Source organism: Monodon monoceros, unplaced genomic scaffold (assembly GCF_005190385.1).
Source record: "Monodon monoceros isolate NGI ecotype Baffin Bay Population unplaced genomic scaffold, NGI_Narwhal_1 Super_Scaffold_10, whole genome shotgun sequence".
NCBI lineage: Eukaryota > Metazoa > Chordata > Mammalia > Artiodactyla > Monodontidae > Monodon > Monodon monoceros.
The window spans coordinates 15,721,031-15,734,338 of record NW_021703766.1 but is presented as its reverse complement, the minus strand read 5'-3'; the positions used below and the strand labels follow the sequence as shown (position 1 = coordinate 15,734,338).

The 13,308-nt window shown below is 50.5% G+C and overlaps 1 protein-coding gene across 4 annotated transcripts in view; it reads left to right on the top strand.

The window, feature by feature from the left end:
* ZFHX3 (zinc finger homeobox 3) overlaps nucleotides 1-13,308 on the top strand; it is a 281,412-nt gene that overhangs the window by 16,181 nt on the left and 251,923 nt on the right. Inside the window, exon 1 of one of the 4 annotated variants that reach the window (XM_029207746.1) lies at nucleotides 9,056-9,863. The exons of 2 other annotated variants lie outside the window; for them this stretch is intronic. The gene's annotated coding sequence lies outside the window, so the exon portion shown is untranslated. Of the gene's footprint in view, nucleotides 1-9,055; nucleotides 9,864-13,308 lie in introns of those variants that run through there. One more of the 4 variants, XM_029207722.1, reaches the window with a different exon arrangement.

Here is a 13,308-nt window from a genome sequence, read left to right as displayed (position 1 = left end):
CCTCCTGGGAGCTTGTTCATGCTGTTGTGTTTCATTGTCATTTCTGTCTTTTGGCCTTGAGACAACATCCTCCATGACCTTCAGTAGCCCATCTCCTCGCCTTGGATCCAGTCCGGAATCCATACCAAAACCAAAGAACCCATCCCACAGTATTTTTCTTTCCCTCCCCTCAGCCCACGGCACCTCGTATCTCTCTTTTATTTTCTCTTGAGTCCCTGGTTCTCCTATCTTAACAAGAGGCAGACGGTATAATAGAAATAGCTTTAAAGCCAGATGGAGCTGGGTTCACATTGAAGCTAAGCCCTGAATAGCTGTGCGATCTTAATCTCTGAGTCTGATTTTTCTCATCCATAAAATGGGACTAATAATACCCATTTCCCAAGGCCACTGGGAGAATTGAATACAATAACCTATAAAGTGCCTTCCAGGGGACCCACACATAGTAGGTGCTCAATAAGTGGCAGGCCTTCAGGGAGGGAGGAGGGAGGAAGAGGAAAGGGCCATTTTGCCAGGTTCCTAAGAGCTAATTTCCATCTCCTTTACTACACCATCCATCTCCCACGGGGATGCCCTTTTTAAGGCTGCTGAAATGAGTCTCGCCATCCTTTGTTGGGGGGCGTGGGTGCGGGAAGCAAAGAAATGCTCTTGGACTCAGCCTCTCAGCACACCAGCACAGGGTCCCTGGGATAGAGACCCCTGTGGCTGTTCCTTTTGGGAAATCTTCCCAGCCTGAAGGATCTGTCTTCCCCCCACGCCGGCCCCCCTTATAACCAAGGTCTCCCTGCAGACCCCTCCAATATTAGGCACTATGTTCAATATATTAGCTCTGGTTTTGTCTGTGCCAAGTTGCAGGGGCCACCAAGTACCCAGAGCAAAGGGAAAAGGGATGAGTGTGGTTTCTCCCAGAGTATCCACCTGTGTGAACCAGGTGGAACCGGCACACGTCAGGGATGCTGAGGGGAAAGTGAGGCATAAATAATGGGGAGAGGAGGCAAGAAGATTCCCTGGAGGTGGGGGTGGGATGGGAATAGCCACCACCCAGGGGCACCTCTCCCTGAAGGGCACAAAGGCCAAGAGCCAGTGACTTTGGCTGTACCTGGAGCACGGGCTGGGCAGGGTGGAGGAGAGCCTATGGCAGCCGCACCACCGTTCCAGTTGGCAGAAAGCCCTTCCCTGAAGACTGTGAGTTTAACCTTTAGCATTCAAGTGTCGGAGCTTAAGTGTCGTTATGAGCAATTCTTCCTGCTGCAGCGTTCCCAGACTGCGGGAAGAGGGGTCGGCAGAAATCCACCCGCTTTCCTTTTTCTTCCCAGACAAAACGAGAGGGAGGGAGACATGCAGAACCAAACACGCAGACACAGGCACTGCTCAAGTCGGGCCCTCGCTAACCCTAAACATCCAGTCCCATCCCCTTGGCCAGTCTTGTTTCTCCAGGCCTGAGTGTCTCCCAGGGGATCCCCCACTCCCAGCTCCCCTGGGGCTGTGGGGTTCACAACCACCCTCTGGCCCCCCAAGCCTCCGCTGGGAGTGTTGTCTGGGAACACCACCCCTTGCTCTCTGCAGCTGGATTCAGGGCCCCCAACTGCCCCCAGCTTGGTGGCCCGCAGGTTGGGGTTGGGGCACCTGTGTCCTGAAAGAAGCTGGGAAGTCTGGCGTGGGCGGTGGAGAAAGGATGCCGTCGAGCGGCCCGGGGTGGGGAGTGGGATGCAACGGGGACAGGCACTGGGCCTGGGCATCTGAGGCCAAGCGCAAGAGGTGCGCCCGCCGCCGCCACGCCCTCTCCTTCCCAGGTGGCTGCCGGCGCCGGGCGTGGTGGTTTTCGGTGTGTGGGGGGGGCGCCCCGCAGGGTAGCTCCAGTTGCTCCGCGTGGGGTCATTTTCCCCCCAGAGCCAGCCACCGTGCTTTGCGCACACCTGTGAGGGTTGCCCAGGTCCCAGGGCAGCGGTTCTGCGCCGGCTTAAGTTCCCCAGCTGGCCTCTCCAGGGGCCTGAGCGCCCGGGCTTCCTGTCGGGAGCTCGGAGCCGGCGGGAGAATAAAGCTTTCCCGAAATGGGACTGGGTGTGCCAGACTTTAGGGACGCGAGCCCTGGCTCAGTGAACTGTGTGGTCAGTGTCTCGGGAAACTGTCGGGATCCCCGAGGTTGTGGTTCATGGGAAGGAGGGAACAGCGAAAGGTCTCTACCGAGCCCCGGGGGAAGGAGGGCAGCGGTGAAAAGCGTGCGCCCTATGCCCGGGCCAGAGGAAGGTGGCGTCGAATGTCCCTGCTGCCCCACTGGGCCTTGGAATTAAACAGGGAGGTGGTTGCGCCCACAGGGGACCACTGTTTTGCCCGTTGCCCCGGCACAGGCTTGGCCCGCAGGACATCCGCGGGGAGTCCAGCTATAGCCAGAGCCCCCCGGGCCTGGCGTGCACCGGACTCTTCGAAGCCCGTGGGGCCGCGCCGGATTCTCCGCCCGCCGGCCTTAACCAAGCGCTGGCTCCAAATTTCGTGCCATCCGTGTGCAGGAAGATTGGGTTTGCCTTTTTCTCTATTTCTAAGAATAGGAAACAAACGAATTGGAAAATTTTTGCTTTGGAAAAATATCAGTTCGATGTCGTTCGGTGCTTAAATTGTCCTTGGATTTTTTTTTCCAGCTTCGTTTGAAAAAAAAAAAAGGAAGTTGATGCGCGTCCCAAACCTTGTTTCTCTTTAAACCGTCCCCTTAGACGGGCAGTCGGTTGCTGCAGATGTTTTCTGGGGCAAAGAGAGTGAAATGGAATGGGAGGGAGGATGAGGGCTGGGACTCTCTCATTTTAAATCCCATTACTGTCTTTGAGGAGAAGCACAAAAAAATCAGGAAAAGATGGTTCGTCCCCCACTGATTTCCCTCACTTCAAAGATTTCCCTCACCCCTTAAATCAGAAATATTATGGCGCTAGCTATTTCTCAAGAAAAAAATGCACATGTTTCTTCAGAATATGTACACGGTATAGGTCCCTTTTTACATTTCTCAGCAAAAAAAAAAAAAAAAAAAATGGGGGGGATACCAGGCACTCAATTCCTTGGCTATTAAACAAGCCATGCCTGCAAGAAACGCAGGCATCGGGGGAACGCTCAGCCGCGCATCCCTCCATTAGCGCAAGCTTGCGTGTCTGCGTGTCAACAATCCACGTGCTACCACGGGCACCGACTCCCCACGCCGGCCCTAGAAGGCTCCGAGCAAATGGGTGCCAGGTCCCAGTTACGCGGTCGCCGCCTTGCTCCCCAGGCCGCCGCCCGTGCCTCTCAAGGATCCCTTTTTCTGCCTCCGCCTGGCAAGTCGGAAGCCTCGATCATTCCCCGCCAAGTAGCCCTTGGAATTCCCTAAAGCGCATGTAGCCTGACCGAGGGTCTCTTGTCCTCGAGTTGTTCACTTTGTTACGTTAAGATGAGGTTAGTTCTCTCTCTGCTTCACCCGCCCCAGGCTTTAGATGTAGTGCAAACTTCTGGTACCAGGTCACCAAAAGGGGAGCCAGCGCTCGTCAGTGGTGTGGGCGGTGCGGAACCTAGGAGAGCCACCAGCTCCGAGGCGCCTCCTGCCCCAAGGCTGGAATTCAGATTTCTATTGCAAAGGAGCCGAGGAAACTGGGAATCTGACTCAAACCCTGGAACTGACTAATTGCCCTGCATTTTCACAATGCGCCATGTATTCGAAATGAAGGGCAGGTTTTATCATTTGGAACTCTTTCAAGGACCTGGGCGCTCCAAGTTTGGGGCTAATTCTTTAAAGGTTTTACTTCTGAGAAATAGGGAGAAAAGAATGAAAGAATGAAATATACCCACAATCCATGTACTGGGGATGGCACTCAAGAGTAGGTTGTGGTCTTTTTTGAATCGGGAGTTCAAAAGGAAAAAAAAAAGTCTGTTCCCTCCCCCTTGCCCCAGGGATGAAACCTCTCTAGATTCTAGCGGCCAATTTGGTTTGATTTCCGCGGTTTGGAGGCTCTGGTGGGGTAAAGGGCGGCGGGGCTCGGAAGACAGACCTCAGCTGCCTCCTGGACCAGCTGGTCCGCTCTTGGCCCTGGAAGCAGAAGCTGAAATCGGGGTGATTCACCCTCGCCCTGGCAGCTGGAGAGAGCGTCTGGGGAGCGCGACGCTGAGCCTCTTGTATGTGGACCTCCTAGCTCCCTCCTCTCCCTCTCTACTCTCGGCACCCCCCACCTGCCTACTGTCCCCCAGGGATCTAGTTTCCCTTTCTGTCATTTCGAGCCAGTTCTTTTCCCACCAGAAACTCCTTTTTCTTGGAGTAACTTTCCAAAAGAGCTGTCGTTGTCCTGAAGTCCAACCTTGTGGGGGTGGATCCGGGAAGCCCTTTCTCAATTAAAGCTTCTTCTCTGGGCACCGTGTACATGCCCCTACAGTCCCTAGGACATCACCTGGGCACTGAGACCCACAACTTGGCTCACCCGGCCCAGCGCCAAAACAAAGGGGGACTTCAGTTGCTTTTCTCTTTTCCAGTGAAATGCCTCAGAAAAAAATCTGAATTTGGTTTTCTTGCAGGCATGAAATATATTTTCACAAAAGTATTCTTCAGGCTGCCTTAGATGTGGGGGGGGGGAAGCTTTTGACCAAGAATATGGGCAGAAAGCAAGAAGCTGCAAGTAATGGACACCACTGTGTACATCCGCTCTCGACTGTGAGGTGCGCAACCCGAGTGTGAGGGACTGGTGCCAGCATCCAAAGTCCCCCATTCTGCCAAGAGCACCCCTGATTTCTACAAACAGGGAGCATTTTCTACCCAGACCTAGCTGCTCACCGTCTGGTGCATGAAGAGCAAACTTTCTGATTTGGTGGTTGAGGCTCAGGGCACGGTGGTTTCACCGTAGGACAGAGTTGCGGGTGGAGCAATTCTGGACGCTCCGAAGCACCTCGCCCTGCACCCCTAGGAGAAAGGGGGGAACTGTTCGATTTGTCTGGGGGTCAGGAGGTGGGCTGGGGGGCGCGGGGAGGGAACGGATGTATGGAGCGCCAATTGCCGGTCCAGGCTGCCTCTCTCTCCTGTTTCTCCCTCCCTACCTCATCTTCTGCCATTTCCAGAGGCAGGAGAAAGGTGATCTCGGACTTGACCCCTAAATCACAGCTGCTGGTGGCTGCACCTCGCTCCGGGACGAGCGCAGCCCCTTCCCCGGGCTCGAGCAGCTTAACCCTTTCGTCCCCGCACGCTCAGGGGCCGACGGCAGCGGCGCCTCTGACCTCGGCACTGCGGTGCAGCCCGCCTCCTCCGCGCGGCACCTTGGATCCCACCAGGAGACCACAAAAGGGCGAGACCGCGGGGCGCTGCAAGCCTGGGGCACGGGCCGGGCGGCCCAGAGCGCTGCCGGGGAGCCGGAGGAAAAGCCGGAGTTAGCGGAACGAAGAGGGATGTTTGGATCGTGTTAACTACCCAGACAGATGCACTTCGGCATGTCTGCATTTATGGAATCCATATGTTGTCGTGGCAAATGAGAGGACAGCAACACGTACATACAATAGACTTAGAATAACAATATACATTCAAAAAGGGACCGCACATTCTTCACCCTGCAACCCTTCTCTTAGATCTAGCTCTGGAGTTGTACGGAGAGGCATCCTTTCAACTTCCCCTGCCTCCACACGGGGTTTTCTTTTTCCTTCCTCTTCCCTTTTTTGTTTTTGTGTCCCCAGTCCCCCAGCAGAAGAGAACCCAGGGTCCAGAAGCTAGGCTCTTTGGAAGTGAGATCTCCTAAGATCCCGTCCATCTCCCTTCTCCCTTAAAAAAAGACTGGCCCATCGCATGTTTTAGCCCTTGGAGCAAATAATAGCTGCTCACATTGAAAACTGACTCTGAAAATTGCGGGGGAGCAGATTCTTAATCAAATTTGCTATCCATATCTTCATCATTAAACCAACATTTCTATGTTATAGTTGCAAAAAAGTAGCTTCAAACAGATCTGGAAACAGAAACCCTCAGCCGGAGAGCACAGCTCTGTACAGTACCTGCATTTATGTACACCTTGTATATTTGTGTGCACATATATTCATGTGCACACAGAGATGCAAAGACATCTAAAGTCATTCAAATGTATATTTATGTACTCATTTATGCATATATCTTTGTGTTTATGTATATATCCATTCATTTGAGCGAGAGCCAGGGAAATATACATATCAATGCAATATTTAGCCTACATTCCACTTTCCCTCCCTCTGTAAATGTCTTAAAAACAGATTGGTCTAAAATTTTCTGTCCTCTTGCCAGCTTAATGAAGGATTTAGATTCTGAATTTCTTGGTGCCTTTTTTCATTTTGTACATAAATAATCCATATAGATGCTGGATTATCGCCTAAGCATTATTCAATCATATGAGCTTGGTACCTGTCCTCCTTATAACGAATTCACTCAGTAAAATTAGCATAAGTATTTACCAGATTAAGCTGACATTTTCCTATATTGCAACACGAAATACATTTATATCCAGAATTTCCCTCAAATCGCCTATACCACTGGAGAGACTGATTTCCTCCATGCCGTTTTGTATATGATACAAGCTACAAGTTCGCTTCTAGTACTAGTTACATTTTTAAAAGAATATAAATACATAGCATTTAAGTGAGATTTCAACATCTACAAGGAGAAGTTGAATTCTGGTACATCTTAAAAAAATAAACTAACAGATTTATGAAGATTCATGAAGACAGATAAATAGGAAGCACATATACTCCTGAGGGTCTGAACAATTTTCCTTACCTGACGTATAATGGAAAAATTCAGAATTTACCAGTCTTCTTTCAGTCAGCTACACTTTACACTGACCTGCACTTTGGACTGAAAGGGAAAAAAAAAAAAAGATTAACTGTTGCCAATGAAAATTTTAAAATAATAATCAGAAACTGGACAAACTGAAGGTAAAAATATACGTTGGCTACAATAAAGATAAATATTTATTTAATCAACGTAGAAGTTGTGTTTGGGCTGTAGGAATGTTTCATCCTTCCCTTAAAAAAAAAAAAAAAAAATCAAGAAAGAAAAAAGCCAGAGTCTTTGCAGACTCCTGGAGAGTTCCCATTGTCCAGGGCTATCGAGAGCCCAGAATGGCATTAACCTCACAAAAGACACATTGTGCAGGGGACAAAAAAAAGCCCCTTCTTCTACAATAACTTTTAGCTTTTTTATTTTTAGAAAATGACAAAGGTTTTGCAAGCACTGATTGGTGAAACCTGTAGCAAGCCAGGCTGGACTTGGCTTTATTGATCTACTGTCCCGCGTGGAAAGCAGCCAGGAGAAGTTTGAATGGCAACCCAGATTTGGCTCATAGAGAGGAAACCCCCGATTTTTCTAAATGTATTTTTTTCCTAAATAAAACAGCATTATTCCCAGAGTGAATTCAGAAGGATTAGATGAGGTAACCCTGCAAAATCCTAAACCGGTTTTCTCCTCTTAGTCTTGACTAAGAAGCTGCATGCACTTAAGAGCACTGGAAAATCTCTCAAAATGAAGAATTCCCTTCTAGTCAAACAGATTCCCCGATTAATTCCCCAATTCCTTCTAAAATAAATAATCCAGCTAGGCTGGGACAAAAAATTTTTTTTCTCTAAAAAATAAGTTTTAGTGCGTATTCTCTGCCTGATGTTTACAGAGTTCACGAATAATGCCTTCAAAAACATAAATGTTGTTTTTACATTTGTGTGCAGATCACTTAAAGTGCAAATTGCATTTTATTTTATTCCAGACATTGTAATTTCAATGGTACTAGTTCATATTTAGAACTTACATAAATACATACTTGTCATTAAAAAAAAATCTATTGCAGTAGCAGTGACGGTAAGGCTAGGATTTGAAAGGGGGGGAGAAAAAAAGGAGAGAGAGAGAGAGAAAGAGAGAGAGAGAGAGTCAGTCCTGTTCTTCCTGCGTTTGTTTGCTTGCTTTTTGGAGGTATCATACACCCGCCTAAGTGATGGCTTTGATGTACTGGGAATCGGTACAGTAGCAGGGTCCCTGGTTGCTGTCTTTGATTCTAGGGACCTCCTTTGGGCTCTGGTGGGATGTACCGCGCTCCTAGTCTTTATCTGAAACCCATCCTCTCATTTCAAGCCCTTTGGCTTCGAGACTGTGCTCCAAACTCTTGGAGGTAGCTGTAAGACTTTTTTTTTTCTTCCTCTTTTTTTTCTTTCTTTTTTTTTTTTTTTTGGCATTTAGGGAAGGGGTATGTAATTCCCCACCCCCCACACACATACTCTAGACCTTTCCTCGCTATTTAAATATATTGGCTTTCTTTCTTACGAATTTAGTCTGAAATTATTTTTCACTGCCTTTATTACATCCCTGCTTTTGATGGCAAAATAGCTTCCTGTGTTTTGAAAACATCTGCTTTCCAGGTTTTACACGAGAAAATTGATTTTACTTTTCTCTTAAGTCCAGAAAGGTAGAAAGTTGGACTTGTTTCCAAGTGCAACTTTTCCTTTTCTTGTCTTTCCTTGAGTTATCCCCTTCCAGTTCTGATTCACTTTCCCCCTTTTACTTCTAATCATCACTCCCCCCTTCCCCTCTCCTTCTAAAGAACCAGAGAAGATTGATTGCATCTTATTTCAGAGGACAAAATTAACATATTATATCTTTTTTCGTCTAGTCTATGGTACGGTTAAAGTTTTCTCCATTTGTCCTCTGATTTGGGGGGGGGAGGTAATTTTCCTCCTTTTTAAAAAAATCTCCGATTTGCAATTTAAAGTGGCCTCTATTATAAGTCTCTGCTGCTTCTCTGCTCTTTCACTTAAATCTTTGCTTTAAGCTGTCCCACTCCATTATTGCCCCCCCCGTACTCTTCTGTGAAGATGCTCTCTTTCTATTTAATTTAAACATTGCTGCGTTTGCCTAAAAAAGAAAGAAAAAAAGAAAGGGGGAAAGAAAAAACAAGAAAGAAAGGAGAGAAAAAAGAGAAAGAAAAAAAATCTTTTAAAAAATCTTAGCCAGGTTCCTATTGTTGCTTCTCTGCATTTCACTTCTCGGTGTGTGTGTGTGTCTGTGTGTGTGTGTGTGTGTGTGTGTGTGGTGTATGTGTGTGTGTGCGCGCGCGCGTGTGTATGTGTTTTTAATACATGCATAAACTTTTGGTGCCTCTCTCCCTCTTCCTGGGCTCTTCTCCCATCCTCTCTTCCTGCTCTCCTCGCCCAGCTCATCACTTTCCCCTGGTTTTTTTTTTTTTTTTTTCCCTCCCTTCCTCCCCTCTGCCTCCCTCCACCTCCTCCTTTTCTTTTTTGCTGAATCTTATTGATCCAGAAGGTGGCTAATTAGCCCTTCCCGTCGTGCCTGGGTAATGAAGCACATGCGCACTGAATTAATCACAGCCATTTTTTGCAGGAAACTAATTAGCAGAATAAAGATCCAAAGACTTTTTTTTCTTTTCACTCATCAGCTCCCACTTCCAGCGCGTCCCCTCCGACCGCTGCAGCCGCCGCCGCCGCCGCCTCCTCCTCCTCCTCCTCCCGGCCGCAGCCGCCGCCGCCACCGCCTGCTTTGCATCCCAATTACAGCCTAGAGCCGCTGCCGCCGCCGCCGCCGCTTCTCCTCCGTGGCCCCTGCCCGCTCCGGGGGCTGTAAACTCCCCGCCAACCATGCTGCTCGGCGGCAGCGGCGGCGGCGGCTCCGGCTCCCCGGCTGCGGCCGCCTCCCGCCCCGGGCTCCGCCGAGCGCGCTCCAGCTCCGCCGCCGCCGCCGCCGCCGCCAGCAGCGCGTCCTCCGCCGCCGCCGACCCCCGCCAGCCGCCGCTGCTGCCTTGATGGGCTCCGCGGCCCGAGCGCCTCTTTTCGGGATTAAAAGCGCCGCCAGCTCCCGCCGCCGCCGCCGCCGCCAGCAGCGCCGCTGCAGCCGCCGCCGCCGGAGAAGCAACCGCGTAAGTGGCAACTTTTCCCTCTTTTTTTTTTTTTCCCGCCGCCGCCGCCGCCGCCGCCGCCTGCTCCTCCTCCTCCCGCCGCCACCGCCCGGACGCGGGGCTCCTCGGGGCGCCCGGGCTGCTTTGCATGGGGCTCGTCCTGCCCCCTCCCGGCTCCCGCGCCCGGCCGCCGTCGCCCGCGCTCCCCGCGCCCGCGCCCTGCTCGCTCGCTGCGTCCCGCTCGCCTTCCCCCTGCGCCAAACTTTCTCTTTCTCTTCTTCCTCCTCCTCCCGCCGCCGCCGCCGCCGAGCCCGGGCCGCCCCCTCCTCCCCGGCCCCCGCGCCGCCGGCGACCCCCGGGAGGGTGGAGGCGCCCGGGGCGAGGCCCGCGCGGCGAGTTTGGAGGCGCCGCCGGGCAGGGCCGGCCGAGGGCGGGAGGGCGGCCGGGGTCCGGGCGCCGAGACAAAGACGGCGGTCGGTGGGGGGGTCCGCGGTGCCGAGCTCCCCCGCCCTCGGCCCCCAACTTTGCCCCACCCCGGGAGGCGCCGGGGCCCCGGGCTGAGCCGCGGCGCGGGGCGCGCACCCGGCCTGGAGCCGTCGTCGCGGCTGCTGCAGCTGGCCGGCCGGCAGGGCGCCTTCCGCGCCAGGGCTCCACTTGCCGGGAACGCGGCCGCCGGGCCGGAGCCCCGGGGTCCGAGAGCGGGCGAGGGGGCGAGGCGGCAGCCCGACCTTCTCTACCTGCGCGCTCTCCACCCTGCCCCACTGGCAGCGCCGCGAGCGCCCTGAGGGGCCTCTGCCCTGGACACTAGGGGCTCCCGGGGGCTCGGGGCTGCGCCGCCGGCCGGGACCAGACCTCGCCTGGCCGGCCTCTCCTTGGCCAGCTGAGTTGAGAGACATCAGATGATTCCTTCTGTTCCTCCCTCCTTTTTTTTTTGTTTCTTTCCTTTTCTTTTTCTTCTTTTTTCCCTTTTCTTTTTTTTTTTTTGTTTACGCGAATCTGGGATTGTTTACGTTCCGTTCCCCATTTTCACCCTCGTCCTGTTCCACTCCTCTTTCCCATGTATTTTCCCCATTAGATGCAAAAATCACGTTCCTGAATTTTGCATTATGCATTTTCATGTACATCTTTTTGCATATCTATTGGAGAGTAGAGCTAAGTGTATTTTATGCCGGGTATTTAAATTGTGTGTGGACTCAGTAGGCTGCTTGTGGAGCTGTTGAAAAAATACATTTTACTTTGCAAATTAATCTGTTGCTCAGACTCTGACTTGTAAAATGTTGTGCAGTTCCTTCGACTGTGGCAAATTCTTTGATTACAAGTGCTTGCAAAAATCACCCACTCTTAACTTTTCCCCCTTGTTGCTTTGAAGTAGGGTAAATATGACAGTTTTTATTGGTCTCAATTATTGAAACTTGATCTATGGACTATATGGAAGAAGGAGGCTGATTGCCTTTTTCTGGCCTCCAGTTCTAGTGACTTTTAAAAGGGTGTTTGTTAAGTACCTTTGAAGAATATGACATACGGTGATCGCTTGGCTGTAATGCAAATTACAGAACATAAATTCACTTTGGAATTAAAAAAAGACTCGAGCCCTTTCAGTGGGGACACTTGAGGATTTATTATGTTTTTTAAAAAATTACTTTTTTCTCCCTAGTTGGGAGAATGGCTAGTTCCAGACCAACTTATTTGGAGGTCTGTGGAAAGAGGCTTGGGAAATGGGAGAGGGGAGAAGATTGATCACAGTCTGCGTAATCGATAGGGCAGCCTGCTGCAATCTTGTACCTACATTTACTGTACATTTCTACAGTATCTGCAGCGTGGGTGCTCCAGTGCCTTGCTCGGCCTCTTGGAGCAGATTTAGAGGCAGTACAAGCAGAATTTACTGCCAGCCCTCCGGAATAATATAGGGGAAAGCTGCTGGATTGTGTCTCATTTTAAACCTCCTTCACAGTACTGTACATTTTTTTTTTTTTGGTGAATCTGTTTACATGTGAGGCTTTCGGGTACTGAACCCCCAAAGTGTAGGTATTGTATAGGTTGGGAGTGGAAAGTATTGGAAGCGGGGTTAGGAGATGGGAATTCATTTATTGAATTACCACTTCGGGGGTCCTCTGCTTATCTTATAATGTGAAATATCTTTAACAAGAGCAAGGAATTTAGAGTGAGGAATATGAGAGAGTAATACACCAGAGACTGAAGCAGTGTGAAAAGTAAGGATTGCTCTGTGTGTGCATGAGAGAGAGAGAGAGAGAGAGAGAGAGAGAGAGAGAGAGAGAGAGAGAGAGAGAAGAGAGAGGGAGAGAGGGAGAGAGAGAATACAGACACTTATAGTCAGGCTTGAAAGCGTGGTGGTAGGTGAATCCATATTTGGAGATGATTTTGAAATAGTCTAGCAAATGGTGCATGAACAGGATTTTGTAAAAAGTGTGTACGGAGTCAGTTTTGAAAAGATTGCCGTTCGGGGAGATGAGGTGTGGGCAGGAAAATCCACTCTAGGCCAGCAGCCTTCCTCTGTCTGTGTGTCTCCTCCCTTCCCCCTCCCTGAGTTCTAGTTTTTAATTACTTAATGCTGAAACGCACAGGGCTTATATAAATATTTGCAAATGCTCTTTCCTATTGATTTCTCTGGATAAACTGCCCTGCTCAGGTCCAGAGAGGAGGCAATTCAGATCTGTGGACTTTTTAAACATACAAAGTCTCTGGAGGAGGGTTGGTCTGTGCACGTGTGCGTTTATGGGTAGAGTTGTAGACGTGAAGATTTTGGGGGGCTGCAAGGAGAGTTCAGTCTCCTCTTGGCTGGAGCTGGCCCCAAGGCCTGGCAGTTCTGACAGATGCGTGTGTGTGTGTGTGTGTGTGTGTGTGTGTGTGTGTGTGTGTACTTGTGTACAGGTACGTACTTTGGGGGGGGGGGGGTCTACCCTGGAGGAGTCTGAATGCATATGCACTGACAGCACTTCCCCCCCCCAGCCCCCATTAAATATGGAGAAGTTTTGCAGGGCTCGGTGACTGCCTTCTCCTCAGGGTCACGTTGAGTTCGAATCTGACCCAAGGTGCCGGAATCCTGCAATGGGGAAATAAAAGAATATATAGAATGGGGTCAGGTCAGCTGCTCACAGGCCAAAACCCCTACAGCTGCTTTGATTTTATTTTTTTGTGTATATTTTAGGCTCCTCCTGCCATGTTACAAATTGGGCCTCCCCCTCTCAGGTGTTTGCTCTGTAGCTTAAAGGCACCAGAGCCTCTGCCTGCGTAGATGTCTGCTTCCAGCAAGAACAGAAAACCCACATACCAAATCCAAAACAAAACAGAGGAAGGAGGGGGAGGAAGAAAACCCCTATTGAGTTCAGGCAAATAAGGTTGGGTCTCCAGATCCGATTACAAAGCAGCTCTGAATATGCAAGACAGCACACAGGACCAGTTATTCCAGTTACAACAAACTATTAAAAAAAGAGAGAGAAAAGAAAAG